This window comes from Lynx canadensis, chromosome C1, assembly GCF_007474595.2.
Source record: "Lynx canadensis isolate LIC74 chromosome C1, mLynCan4.pri.v2, whole genome shotgun sequence".
NCBI classification, from domain to species: domain Eukaryota; kingdom Metazoa; phylum Chordata; class Mammalia; order Carnivora; family Felidae; genus Lynx; species Lynx canadensis.
In genome coordinates, this window is record NC_044310.1 from 86394007 (window position 1) to 86409906 (window position 15900).

The 15900-nt window shown below is 37.8% G+C and overlaps 1 non-coding gene across 1 annotated transcript; it reads right to left on the reverse strand.

Moving 5' to 3' along the window:
• Positions 1–13561: 13561 nt before the first annotated feature.
• On the reverse strand, positions 13562–13691 carry LOC115522660. Its single transcript, XR_003971546.1, has one exon. It is a non-coding gene; the product is annotated as a small nucleolar RNA SNORA40 (small nucleolar RNA).
• Positions 13692–15900: the final 2209 nt, after the last annotated feature.

The window sequence follows — 15900 nt, forward strand, 5'->3', positions numbered from 1 at the left end:
ATTACAAGAAATCTGAAAGTGGTTAGCAAAACTTACTCAGATTTTAGGGAGTACAAAATAATCTTTTCAGGGTATTCCTCCTTAGAGTCCGAGTTTACAACTTTATGATGACTTTGGTCCCTGTTAAGGAAGTAAGTACAACTCCTTCTTCTTCTTGATTTTATTGTCTTATCATAAAACTTCTGTAGATAAGAGTTTACAATCTACTTATTAAACAATTCTTGCTAGGGAGACCTATAGATTTGTTTCAATCATGGAAAAATATTATAATAGTTTTCCTCAGGAAGACGATAATTATGGTATTAAAAAATCATAAAAACACGAGTGAACTACAGCTTTTTCCTGTATTTTTCTGTTGAGTGTTTAAAAGTAAAGTTATGAATTTGATGACTAAGTGACCAGGCTTACATACTGAAATTATTACTCTATAAACCATGTGATAAAGGCTGCATTTTGATAGAAATTCTCCAAATTTCACTGAACACATGTCAGTTACAGTTGACTCCCACTTCTTCATGATACCCTATTGCTATTAATAATTATGGCTATTCATACACCTATAAAGATACTCTTGTATTTGGTTGATAGGGAAATCAATCTTTAACTTGCAAATTAAGTTCTCCAAAGTGACAATGTTTTCAGAATTCCCACTGAGCCACTACTCATTTCGGGCACCTGGAACATCTATTTTCTTTCTTCCTTAGAAGGCTAGGCTCTTTTGTTGTTATTTTTAGTCTTCCTTTGCAACAATTTTGATGCCTCAGAACTTTCCAGAGATAAAGAAGATATCAATCAATCATAAAGAAAGAATATATATAAATCAGAGCATTATTATACTCATGAGAATTAAGCAGCTATCATTAAAAACAGTGTACCTGTAATATTTGAAACAGCATGTTCCAGTTTTAATTAAAGACTTTAGAAAGAATTTAGATACTTTTTTTGGAAATTTCTTATGGTTGATAAATCTGAAAATGTCGAGAGTATTATGAGCTTTTCTTCCTATTGTATTTAAGAATCTGTAAGAAAATCATGTAATCAGAAAAAAAAATTTATTAGAATTTTTAGCCAAAGTATTAAGGCAAGAAAAAGAAATAAAAAAGGTTGGAAAGTATATTAGTTTTCTGTGGCTGCTTTAACAAATTACCACAAATTTAGTAGCTTAAAACAATAATCACTTATTACCTTTTAGTTCTGGAGGTGAGAAGTACAAATCAGTCTTACTGGGCTGAAGTCAAGGTGTTGGCAGGCTGGCTCCTTCTGGAGGCTCTGAGTGGGGAATCTGTTTCCTTGTCTTTCTCAGCTTCTAGAGATCTTCACTTCTTTGCTCATGACCCTTCCCTGACCCCACTACAATTTCTTGCTTTCTTTGTTACATCTCCTACTACTGTAATACGATCTCTCTCTGCCTTCTTATAAGGACACTGATGATTATTTGAGCCCACAAGAATAATCTCCCCATCTCAAGATCTTTTACTTAATCACATCTGCAAAGTCTCTTTTACAATGTAAGGTAACATATTAACAGGTTCTGGGGATTGGGATGTTGACATCTTTGACATCTTTGAATAAAACCCTTATTTAGCCTGCTACAGAAAAAAATGCACAACTAATTATATAGATGATATGATTGTCATCTATATAAGGAAACCCTAAGTAATGCACAGATAATTTATTAGAATTAATAAGAGCGTTTAGCTAGGTGGCTGGATATAAAACCTATTTTAAAAATGCAATTGCATTTTTATATGTCATAATTAAAGAGAAAATGTAATGAAAAGATATGAGGGAAGGATGATGTAGATCATTAGAAACAAGTGAGGCTGGGACAAATGCTTAATACATGAGAAAAAAAACCTATCCTGACCTTACTGCCTACCCCAAAATCAATTCTAGATTGATGAAATACTTAAATGTAAAAGGCAAAACTAGAAAAACTCCAGAAAAAAAAAACCTCAGATCATTTTAACTAATTAATTAAAAAATAGACTATTCTAGGGGTGCCTGGGTGGCTCAGCTGGTTAAGTGTGTGACTCTTGATCTTGGCTCAGATCATGTACTCCTGGTTCATGAGTTTGAGCTCTGTGCTACAGCTGACAACCTGGAGCCTGCTCAGTTTTCTCTCTGCCTCTCTCCTACCTGTGCATGTGTGTGCTCTCTCTTTCTCTCTCTCAAAATAAATAAACTTAAAAAAAAAACCAGACTATTTTAATTAATGACCATTAAAAAAAAAGATGGTAGTGTGATTACTTTAAAAGTTCCCCTGACATCAAAAGACCTATAAAGAAAGTGAAAAGACCAAGCCAAAATCTGGGAGAATTTATTTTCAACATATATGACAGACAAGAGATTAGAATAAAGAATATATAAAAGTTCCTGCAAATCATTAAGGAAATAACAACTCAGTAGAAAACTGGAGAAAGAATGTGAACAAGCATTTCTAGGAAGGAGAAATAAAAATGGTCAATAAGCATTTGAAAAGAAGTTCATCCTTATTATGCAAACTATGACTTCATCAAGGAACCAATTAGAACCATTTAACTGGTAAAATTAAGAAGTCTGACAATGCCAGGGCACCTGGGTGGCTCAGTTGGTGAAGCGTATGACTTTTGCTCAGGTCATGATCTTGCCGTTCATGAGTTTGAGCACCACATTCTCACCACATTCACACCAGATCCTCTGTCCCCATCTCTCCCCGCCCCTCCCCCACTCACTCTCCCCAACCCCTCCTCAAAAATAAACTTAAAAAAAATGAAGTCTGACAATGCCAATCTGGGTAAGGATGTGGAACAATGAGAACCCTCATACACTGTTAGAAGTATAAAGTGGATTCACAAATTTGGATACAATTAGTACTTGGAAGTTGAAGATGCAGACAACCTATGATCCAGAAATTGTCTTCCTAGGTGTATGCCCTTGAGAAACTCTTGTCTTGTGTTCCAAGGGGCTTAAGCAAGAATATTCATAGCAGTAGTGTTAACTGATTATAAGAGCAAAAAGTGGAAACAGCCCAAATGTCCAATAAGGAGATAGCAATTAAATACTGTATGGTATAGTCCACCATGGAATACTATTCACCAGTGAGAATGAATGTCACTGACATGGAAAAAATGGATGAATCGGTGAAACATATTGTTGACGATTCAAAAAAAAGTCACAAAAACAACATATAGTATGCTATACTTTTGATGAAACTCAAGAATAAAAATTCTAAAATATATATCATTGAGTGTATATATGTGTGATGAAAACTAGTTTTTAAAAAGCAGTGAAATGATAAATGCAATATTCACAGTAGTGAATCAGTATGGATGGAAACAGGCAATTTGGTTTGGGAATAAGCCAACATAGTTTAAATGTATGTTCTAGTTGATACTGAGCTTATTTTTTCCATTAATATGCTTCAGTATTTACATATATGTTATTTATTTTTGCATGTATGAAATAGTATATAGTACACACACACACACACACACTTAGAGAAAAAGAAAAGCACACATTATAGCAGTCTATATCAGGCTCTGGACCTACCAGCTGTAACAAAAACAAAGGCATATTCAAGATGTGTGTCCATGTCTGGGCCAAATAATTATAGGATATCAAGTTTAAAAATAAATATGTGCATTACCTGAAGACATCATTCTATATTACTTGCTCTATTTCAATGCACTGATTACCGAATGAGTTTTTAAGGGTAGTTATGCTCAGCATATCTGATTGCTAATCCTTGAATTTTTGTTCTGTATTATTTTTCTTTCCAGGAAATGGAACTGCTATCCTGTCCTTCTATATTCCAGAGGAACAATTTGATGACAAAGTTCTTGTGACTATGCAAAATCAAAATAATTCCTGCTCTTCAAAAAGTACAGAATTGACTTTAAAACAAGTCATTCTCCTTTATACAGCCGAACATTGCTGGCTCCCCCTAGTGGCCAGGAGGTACCAATGGCAAAGTTCAGATCACTATTCCTCAATATTACACAGTTAACATCCTAAATGTTACCAGCTTGGAAGAATAATTTTAGATTCAGTATCCCAGCTTGATTTTTTACATTCTTTCTCAGATCAATTGTAGTATTTTCTTTCTGGCCCAGTGCACACTTTTATTCTGGATATATTTGGGGAAAATAGGATACCAGTTAGTTACATCGTATTATTAATTAGTCAATGACTTGCATTTCCTGGAATTTAAAGTGTCTTTTTCCCCCCAGTAGTGGCAGTTTTAATTACCTGTACTTAAAAATTATATATATGCATACTTTTGTCTGGTACTGGGAAAAAGCGCAATGCCAGGGTGCCGCAGTTTAACGTACTTTTCATCAAGTTGTTAAGCTCCATACCAACCTGAGAAAAAGCAGTATTATGTTTTTATACATGGTAAACCGGGGGTTCCTAGAGAGGAGAGCCAAAGAAATACTCAAAGTAGGCCAGGACCACCTCTGGGCAGTGGAATCCAAAGTTCCAGATTAGTGACGGCGGGAGTAGGGGGAGGCCCAGCCACTGCAACCGTGAAGCCAGAGTTGCCACGGCTGCTTGGTCGGGGCTGCCTGGTCCGAGCAGGGGGCAAAGTTCCTTCTGCTTCCCCCAAACTCCACAGCGGGGAGCCGCCACCGCGCAGGGCATCCTGAAAAAAACCACTCGCAGCGCCTCCTCCCTACTTCTGCGCACAGACTGCGAGGCGTTCTCTCGTCGCCCCGGGAGCGGAAATACCACCCCTACCCCAGCCAGCACAGCTTCTGGTGAAGGGAGGCTGGAGAGGCCCGTCTCCGGCTGCCACCAGCACTCCGGTGGTCACGCTAACGTGGCGACACGCACCTTCCTGGGCTTGGTGCCATAGGGGCTGAGGCGCTGGTTGTGCATCTCCTCCACGGCCCTGCGGGTCGGCGAGCTGAACTCAAACTTGTCCAAGAGCATGCCTTCGGACTCCTTGATGTTCTTGTCCGGCACCGGCACCACCCTGAAGGGTGAGAAGCGCTCCCTCGGCTCACACCCGGGGTTGCACTTGCTCATCACCAGCAAGATGCGGCTGCTGGGCCGGTAGTCCAGGTTGTCCATGCCCGGACAGCTCACACAGCCACCTGCTCCACCCCGCGCGGAGGCCAGGCCCTGGTCCCCTTGGTTCTCGTTTCTGCGGTGCCAGCCACCACCACCATAGCACGCCCAGCCACTGCTGGTCTTCCTGGAATTTAAAGTTCACGACTTTACGTGTAAGTTGTTTTTTTTTTTTTTTTTTTTAATGTACATAACATTAACATTTGTCTAAGCATGTAGCGGAGGGGTTGGGTGGCAGAGGGCCTATTGCAACACACTGTTTAGGCCGCAGCTTACTGTGCTTATATATTACATATATGTATACAGCTCCAGGAGATTGATATCAGTGGCACTTTCACTCTGGATAAGTAAAATAAGGCCTAGAGAAGTGAATGATTTGACTAAGGTCAACTGGTTAATGAGTTGCAGAGTTAGAATGAGAATTCAGTTCTTTTGATGTCGAATCCAGTGTTCTTACTACCATACGTAGTCTGTGAGTAAGACCAGTGCTAGAACTGGTGATGGCTCTCCTGTGTATACCGGGAAGATGCTGTGCAGAGGATCTATGACACATTGACTCTTTTTTCAGTATTTAGTTCCTTGATTCAATAAAATACATTTCACAATTCATTGGAAAACTGTCATTTGAGTGGGGACCTTGTAGAACCTTTTCTCTTCCATTCCCAGCCAGGCTTGGTGTTGCACTGTGAGGGTAGCACATCCTTTATGTTTCTTGTTTGGTCCAATTAGAGATCCCTAGAGATCCTGGACTGCTTTAGTTATTTTAGAAAACTATAGTGTGATTGTAGAATTGCTAAAATATAATTTTAAATTTATTTTCCCCTTAGATTAGATATGGATATAAGTGTATTCTGGGAAGAAAATCTAATGGAAGAAATAGCATCTTCTAAGGTTCACCATTTCAGGAGTTTTCCACCCTATTAAACCTACCAATATGCTCCACTGACTCTGCTGTTCCTAGTTAGCTTTGCCACCCACATGTCTCTGTCTGGTGTCTGGAAGGGAGCTGTAAATCCTGTATGTATTCATACGAAAGGGGAAAAAATGCTTTTTATCTGGGATAAACTACAAGCTTATTTCCCTTGGCTTATCTTATTAATATTTGATGGCATTTACTTTCAAAGTGACTTTGCACAGTTGCCCTGGAGTGTTTGCACAAAGGAGACTTTCTAATGCAAATCTGACTGGATTGAAAGTTAAAAAAAAAATTGGCCCAAATGAGACCGCCCTGGAAGTCAAATCTTAACCATCAAAGCAGCTATTCATTTATTCATTCATTGATTTGTTTGTTAATTAAGTGCATGCAGTAATTTATTAAACAAATATTTTTCGAATACTTTGCAGTGGTTATTAGCACTGGTCTAGAAGCTTATCGTTTAGTAGGGAAGATGAGAGATTGTGAGAAAAACTTAAAAAAGATTTTGCTATTGATAGAAATGCACTGCAAGAATGTAGGGTAGTACCCACCAGCCAGGCTTTGGGGAACTCCATACCCTGTTTCTTAAATGCATCAAAATTACAGTCTTCCTTTTACACTTGAGTATAAAAGGCCTTCTTTCATATTTGTCTTGTGGTCTGCAGGAAAGGAGGTTTTTCATGCACTTCGGTAGAGTAGATGAGATATAGTGAATGGTCAGTAGCAGAGGGAAACCGGATTCTATCATTACTTAACTTGAGCTTTAGGCTATTTGAAAGGAACACCACTGAAATTCTGAATTTGAAATACAGTATTTGAAATACCATACTGGTTACAATTGTTGCCTGGTGAAACCTTAAGGATCCATTAGAGGGCTATGGTTTTGTTCAGGAGAGTAAAATAATCAAAATCTATGGAGGGATTTCAGTGTTTGCCCAGGGGAGTGCAATATTAAGATTCTCTTTGTTAGTTGAGACGTTCACTACTTTTACAATATGGGATGCGAAGTCCTGTTAATGATGGAGGGGCTGATTTCCTTGCCTGTGTGACCCAGCAACTAATAAGGTGAGAGTGAAAAACAGATATGGGAGGTTGTGAAAATGGAGTGCTCTGTGCAGACTGAAGAGGCAGCAGACAAGGCTTACGGAGGAGCCCTGGCTTCATTGTATTGGAAGCATTTGCATAGTAACCAATGAAAAAAGGGAGATGGGGAGACATTTCTCTGAGATGAAGTGATTTCTATACTGAAAAATGTTTATTGGGCCATTATTGTGAGGGGGAAAATGTGTTAAATGATGGAGAGGGTGTAAAGAAGCATAAGCTTACAATTTGAGAAGGTTTAATTCTTATACCCCAAAATGAAAAGTAATAATTAAAGATCAGATTAAGTGATACAGAGAGAAGGTCTAAAAGAGTTCAGATGGGGATTTTTGTATAAGGCTGTCAACTTAAACACCTAAAATATTCAAACTCCAATTGTCATCTTTACCCTAATAATGCATGTCTTTTAAGGGTGGTTATTTTTTAGCAGCGCCTGGGTGGCTCAGTTAAGCATCGACTTTGACCTGAGCTTGACTTCGGCTCAGATCATGATCTCCCGGTTCGTGAGATTGAGCCCCACATCGGGCTCTGTGCTGACAGCTCAGAGCCTGGAGCCTGCTTCAGATTCTGTGTGTGTGTCTCTCTCTCTGCCCCTCCCCCACTCACATTCTGTCTCTCCCTCTCTCCCTCTCCATCTCAAAATTAAACATTAATAAAATTTATAAAGGTGGTTATTTTTCTTGCAAAGCAAATTTGGTTATATCCTAAATTATATTCTTTTTAAAAATTTTTTTTTCAACGTTTATTTATTTTGGGACAGAGAGAGACAGAGCATGAACGGGGGAGGGGCAGAGAGAGAGGGAGACACAGAATCGGAAACAGGCTCCAGGCTCTGAGCCATCAGCCCAGAGCCTGACGCGGGGCTCGAACTCCCGGACCGCGAGATCGTGACCTGGCTGAAGTCGGACGCTTAACCGACTGCGCCACCCAGGCGCCCCCCTAAATTATATTCTTAATTATATTGGTTGGCTTAGTCATTCTTACTTAATGAATTAAGTGTCCTGAAAATGAGAGTACATTTAACAATTTAGTTTAACTTGGAGATTTGGTCAGTTCACCATGTTATCTGGAGTTCACGCTCAGATGTAGTTATGAGATTCTTTGATTCTTCTTTTTCCTTCACCCACTTCTTATAAATCCTAGTCTCTACTTCCAAAAGGATACTATGCTATTCTACTTCTCTTCGTTTCAACCCCATAGCCCAAGCTACCACCATGTCTCCCCTGGACTATCATAATAGCTTCCTACTGATGTTCCCAATTCTAACCTTGAGACCTACAGTTCACCCTGCCACCAGTGCCAGTGACCTTTCGGAAAGGGAAGTTAGATGGTGCCATACCCCTGTCTGAATGGCTTCCCAAACTTATCAGTGCCCACAGAGCTGTCCGATCTCATCACTTGCCACACTCCCTCTTGCTCCTCACACTCCAGCCGCACTAGGTATTCATCTACTTTCCTTGAACTTCAGACATACTGCTCCGTCAGAGCATTTGCACATCGGTTCCTTCTGCTTAGAATGCTGGTCTCACAGGTTTTGATACGCCTGGTAACTTTCATTCAGATCTCAGTTAAAACCTCATCTCCCCAGAGTGGATTTCCCTAGTCTGGCCATTTTCTAATGCAGTACCTTTTTAATTTTATGCCAATTTTGTTATCTCTTTCTGAAACCGCATTATAATATTACAGTTCTTTCTGTCTTCTTCATGCTTTTACCTCTAGCACCTGGAACAGTACCTCTATCATGATGATCATGGTGAGTGTTGAATTATAGTTGAGGTGTTTTTTTTTTTTCTTCCTTATTCATCTTCTACACTTTGAGGAATAATTTACAGTTGTGGCTTGATTCTCAAAAGCCGATAAGGGGAATTAGTTTCACCAGAATTACAGTTTAAGGCACTCGGCACTCTTTTTTTTTTTTTTTAAGATAAATAATCTCTACATCTAACATGGGGCTCAAACTCAACAACCCAGAGATCAAGAGCTGAATGTTCTTCCGACTGAGCCACCCAGGCACCCCTTAAGACACTCTTAAGCTTACGAAAGAGCCCTATGGGAATCTGAGTTTATGATTCTGAAACTTAATGTCCACAGATAAAACTCATCAATTGATGGTAAATTTAAAATAGACTTCCAAAGCAATAAGAAAAAAGGAAATGAAAGAGGGAGTTGCTAATAAATTGCAAATGTTTCTAATACTGTATGAAAGTCTTAAATCATGAAAATGGAATAGTAAACATGTAGCCTTTTAGAATCTTCTATATTATGCAGGATATGCTGGATATATGAACTTAATATTATCTATTTTTTTCCTAAAGCAATATTATTAGGCTTAATGTGAGAGCGACTGTAAATTGAAAGTGCACTGTGAGGAAATGTTTCTGCTTATTTCAACAACAATTTTGAATATTATTTACATCTATAATGAAATACATTTTATTTAAATCTATAATGATTACTTGTTTGATCACCCCAGGTAGGTACTCTGGGGGTCTTTTAAAGTGTTGCCAAAGATTATTGTGTATATCATAAACTTCCTTGGACAAGTGGTAGAAACTTGTCAACTTCAGCAAAAAAGAAAGTTAATTAGTCACAAAACTGGAAGTTCCAGAAGGGTTTCATGAAGATTCTGTCTTTACTCATCTTTTAGTTATGTTTGTCTCTGCTTTCCTTAATCTCAGCATCATTATCATCTACTGATTGATGAGCTTCCTCTAGTAAATTAACAAAGGCTGGAGCAGGGTAAGATTATATTCTCCTAGCATCATGACTCTCAAGGAAAGAAACAGGTCTAACTTATTCCCACTGGCTTATTCATTCAGTTGCCTGACATTCATTTAACACATATTGGCTGAGCACCCTTTGTGTCAGGTTAATTCTGGAAAATTCCTGGTTCTTATAGACCTTGTTTAGACCACATGCTTCTTCTTGGCCAAGAGAACAGGGTATGTTGATAGGCAGTACTATGCCAAATGTCTCCACCCTGGCTGGGAGAGTAGAGGGTACCATTTTTTATTTATATGGACTTGAAATGGCACCTGAAAAAAGAAAGTCATATTATTCCCAGTTATAGGAAGATGAGAAATGTGCTGGGGAGACAAGAACCCATAGCTACAATATTTCACTCAAATAATGAGGGTCCTACATAATTAATGAGCTGGGCATAAGGTTCAAGTTAAGTGGAGAAAACAGTAGAAGATAGGGAATTATTTTTTCCATTTCTTTATTATTATTTTTTTTTAATTCCACTTTGAAAAAAAATCTTAACTTGATTAAATTGCTCACATACTTGTTTTCATTTCTGTCTGGGTTTCTTATACAATTCCCTATGCTATTTAATTGAGATGTAGTTGAAGCTTTGTGAGACTGCTTGAACTTCACAGTATATAATTTTTTTGCATAATTAAAAAAAGGAGGTTCCCAAGCAAAAGTCATGAAGTAATTTCTCCCTTGTGCCCTACAAAAGAAAAGCTTAATTTTGTTCATCTAGATGTTTATATAATTCTAAATTTGGATGGATAATCCTGTTTTCAGCCCTTCCCCAAGTAAATTTCTCTTCTAAACATTCATGATCTTAATACAGAATTTTATGTATTAATGAATCAGTTCTTCCTTATTCCTAAATTCATTACAGTCTTCTCTTGACTGTCTCATTAGTTTAGATGCTGTGTCTAGAAAGCAGATTTTCTCCATTCTTTTTCATTTACTACAACAAACATGTATTTACTACCAGTTAGAAACCAAGTTCTTGGCTAAGTTAATGGAATACAAAATTCTTCTCAGTAAGGTACTTGGTTACTTATTACTAATTAGATGTCCTCAAAAACTCCCCCTGACTTCATTCCCAGCCACCCCCATCTTCATTGGGTTTCTGTAGACTTTATGTGGCACAAATTTCAAACACATTTGGGGTTTGCTAGTACCTAGTGATTCACTTTAGTGGACTTATATTATCTTTTAAAATTTCTACAGCATTTCCTGAAAAGATTTACCCTTTAGGAAAGTATGCTGGATAGTTTTTATCACCTCCTGTTTTTACTACCTCATATTTTTTTTTGGGTGCTTTGTGATTTTATTCTTATTCATTTCTCTAATCTGCCTGCTACTGCTATCCATGTTGATAATGTATGAGCTTTAAACTTTTTTTTTTTTTGAGTTTTGAACACTTCTTTTTTTTTTTAAATGTTTATTTTTTTGAGAGAGAGAGGCGGGGAGGGGCAGGGAGAGAGGGAGACACAGAATCCGAAGCAGGCTCCAGGCTCTGAGCTGTCAGCACAGAGCCCGACGTGGGGCTCAAACTCACGGACTGTGAGATCATGACCTGAGCTGAAGTCGGACATCCAACCAACTGAGCCACCCAGGTGCCCCTGAACATTTCTTAATAACAAAAATCTACTTGGTTCCTATTGTCCTTTGGAGGAGATAAATACTTCTTATGTGTCAATTTTGTGTGTGTGTGTGTGTGTGTGTGTGTGTGTGTGTGTATGTCTTTCTTAAGGTAACCTTGGTGACTCTGAGGTGGTGTATATACTTGGGGATTTTAATTGGGACAAAATCAACAGTATGGTGACAGTGAATGCAATTTTCATTTACTTACCTGAGAAGTCACTTTTTGTCTTTTTTTTTTTCTCAAATTACCCTCTGGGTACTAAGAAAAATGACTTTTAAAATATTTTAGTGACATTCTTACAACGTGGCTTCACTATTCTCTTTATCTAAGAACTGACTGTTTCCTTCTATGGTATCTACTTTAAATAAGAATATAATATTTCTCATAAGCAAGATTTCTCATTTCAAGGCTGACTAAAATAGGCATTTAATTTTTTAGCCTTTCTTCACAAATACTAATATGTGAATTCTCCCAAGTCATTTAATAAATGAAGAATAAATAGCAGGGGCAGATTGCTTCAGAACCTTATTACATGATAACTGGATGCTCTGATCAGTAAAATGGATCATAGTAGTTCAGAACTTATGATTTCCTGCTGGTCATTATGAAACCTGACAGCAGCAAAATAAGGGGCGCATTTTGAATCTGTTGAATATTATTTTCACAGGATGAACACAGACCCACCTCCTGCAATTGACTTTGGAAATTATAACATAAAATGGTGAAAGTATTAAGAGCAATAGTGACTTCTTTTCCTGTCTTGGCTTTATATTGACCAAGTGACTTTCTTTAATTAATGTCAGCACTTGGAGTCAATATGGGGAGTTTTGGTGCCAGTTGTAAATTATGCACCATGGGCTAACCCACTTAACCTCTCTGTGACTCAATAATCAGGCTAGACTGAAGAATATCTAAGGTTCATTGTCGCTAAAATGTCTGTGAATTAATAACACCCAGGTTACATACATTTATCTCATGCTGATATTTACTTATCTTTTTTAAAGTTTATTTGTTTTGAGGGAGAGTGAGTGTGAGTGCACACCAGCACAAGCATGGTGGGGGCAGGGAGAGAGGAAGAGAGAGAATCCCAAGCAGGCACTAATCTCATGAACTGTGAAATCATGACCTGGGCCAAAATCAAGAGTCTGTTGCTTAACTGACTGAGCCAGCCAGGTGCCCCTCATCTATTCTTTTGTAATTATTTTTAACCTTATTTTGCTAGTAAGTTTCTAGAAGGCCTATACTCTTTATATATTCTTTTATCTTCTTCCACCCAAAGGTTTGCACAGAGGACTCAGTAAATGTTTTTGGGTAAAGATGATGATGATTCAGTTGAATAATAATGATGATGCATTAGGTTAACTGTGACCCATTCCTACTTGTGAAGACTTGGGTGTGGGAAGATACTGGTGAGATTGTTCTTGATTCCTGCCACTGTTCCTTTTTGGAGCAGATGCTGTTTCCACCCTCTCAAATCCACACAGCTCTAAACTGTACCACTAAAGGCTGATCATTGTTAACACCTGAGAGTACCCTGGAGATTTTTTTTCTGGTTGTAGCAGCACATTTGACCTGTGAGTAGAATATATGGTTCCACAACCACCTTCATGTGAGGACAGAAGTGGTAGAACATACCCATATCGTGGGATTTTATTGTGCTGGAGAACAGCGTCTATTCAAATCCCTAATACCTTCTTGCTTTTTTTTTCTTTTTCTAAAACAAAAAGGCGTCTTTATTTCATGTCAACATTAAAATTAGAATACTAACTCACCATAGCTGAGATTTCCCTTATATCCTGTGCTTTTAGTCATTCTATAGTCCTGAAACCAACCTTCAAGTTTATCAAACTCCCACCATCACTGTAGTTGGCTAAGGGATCTTATTACTTCTTACATGTATCAAAACTCATACTGGGGCGCCTGGGTGGCGCAGTCGGTTAAGCGTCCGACTTCAGCCAGGTCACGATCTCGCGGTCCGTGAGTTCGAGCCCCGCGTCGGGCTCCGGGCTGATGGCTCGGAGCCTGGAGCCTGTTTCCGATTCTGTGTCTCCCTCTCACTCTGCCCCTCCCCCGTTCATGCTCTGTCTCTCTCTGTCCCAAAAATAAATAAACATTGAAAAAAAAAAAAAAACAACTCATACTGAGCCATGAGTTTCGGGTTGCAAAAGAGGATTCATTTTCTGTACTTGTCTGAGTCTTTGTCCAAAAAACTGAACAAAAACAAGCACAAGTGTGATTCCTAACATCTTTCTTAATTCACTATCATTTTGTTGGCAAACCCACCAAATTGCAGTGTTTGAATTAACTTTCATTGAGTTGGTACACAGGGAATGATTAGGTTCCAATGGTTGATTTATTGTTCTGTTAGTATATATTAGCCTAAGTAGTTGGCCTGCATTTCCTCAGCTGGAATCATTAAGGCAAACATGGCCCTTAAACAGTGAGGGGGAGCAAGGTGAAGAAAATAGCAGTTTGAAAACAAGGAATGCTTCAGTTGTTGGAGACTTAAGATAAGGATCTTTGGGTAGTTTCTGGGTACCATAATGGCACAAAAACATGAGGAGTACGGCAGGCATAAAAATAAAATAGTGCGTATTAGATTCCCAACTAAAAGAATGAATGAGTATATAAAGTATAAAAGAGTGTTGGTAATATAAGAAGTAAGTTTGTTTACTTTGAGAAAAGACATGAATTTCTTGAGAAAAGAATATTATGTGAATTTTATTAAAAAAGAGTTTTCTTATCTTAGGAAATTACTGGCCTAAAATTCATGTTGATTCAGTAATGAAAGATCAAATTGAGTTGTATGTATTTGTTATTTTCCATTAGTAGCCTTATAAGTTTAATAATTTGGAAAAGGAAAAAATAAACAAGATCAGTATTTTTTCCCACGTAGCTAATATAGGCGCTTCTTCACCCTTTTTCCTAATGACACTTATTTGCTATATTTTTATATAATTAATCCATAAGTTTATTTGAATTTAACATGTTAACTGTCAGCCCAGAGTCCAACTCAGTGCTCAATCTCACGATCCATGAGATCATGACCCGAACTGAAATCCAGAGCTGGACTCTTAACTGACTGAGCCACTCAGGTACCCCTCTTTCTTGATTTTTTAAATATAAGGTTATATTAAATAAACATGGACTTAGGCACTCCTTGAAATACATGTAAGCAGCTAGATTATAGATAAATACATAATTTTCTGTGCCTCACCTAAATATACATTATGATTTCCTCAAAAGAAGTTTGAATGTCAGATTGAAGTGCCATATCCTTCTGGTTGTATGGGGGTATTTATACTAAGCTAATATGTTGTTGTGTACCATTCACTCCATATCTCTTGACACCATCTCTTAGGTTCTCCCAGATGTTGAAATGCATAACCAACTACCATTAAAAATGCAATTAGAAGACAGATGCTATCCTAAAGTGCTAATAACCAAATTGGATTGAATCTTGTTACTACAGGATGTATGTGTATTAAATATTGACTTATATTGCATTGGGTTCACCATTCTTTTAGGACTTGAATACTCAAGACACAAACCACATTTAAACTTGATATTTTAAATGGTCATTAATCCATAGAGACAGTGAAGAAGATAAAACATTTACACAGAGTACAAATAATGGAAAACATAAAGGAAGACTACTTATGTGGGCATATGAGCTGCTCTCTGAGTCAAATGACCTAAGAAAAATGGAAACGTGGAAAAAAAGAAATATGAACTAAATGTTCATTGGGAACATTTGTCTTATCATTTCTATTTGTGATCAATATAGTGGCAACTGATTAAAAGCTGCCCCTTTCAGTAGATCAGTTCATTTACCAAAGCAATAATCTTAACAGTAGTTAGGAACAAACAGCAGTCTTACCCTAATGGCTACAAAAATCAATGAAACATTTTTTAAATGTACTATAAGCTCTTTGAAAGTCTGATTGTGTAGCTTATTTCATTGTGCTCTGTTTACATAAATTCCTTTTTTTTTAGATATCTGTGGAACATTACGTTAGTCATCTATTAGAGGAAATGAACTCTGTTGACATAAAAAACACTCAGGAAGCTTGAGTGTGGTATCTTTAGGACTACCCTGATGCAAGACCCAAAAGTATATCTTACAGGGAAAACTCTTGCCATCAAAAAGTATTGAGATTGGTACTTGTTTCCATCTTTCTCAGAATGGACTTATGGGATATTACACCTGCATCAAGTGGGTATTACCTCACCCATATCTCTTGGTCTTAAGATATTGAACGTGGATTACTAGCTTCTTTCTTTTCATTAGCTGAAACGGGTAGCCTCTTTGTGGTATGTAATTTTCCTTGGTCCCTGTCTGTATTGATTCTGTTTCAGTTTTTGTGATCCTCCTTCTTCTCTTTCCTGGGATTCCTGGTGTCTTTATTCATTTAACAAATAATTAAAGAGTGGCTACTACATG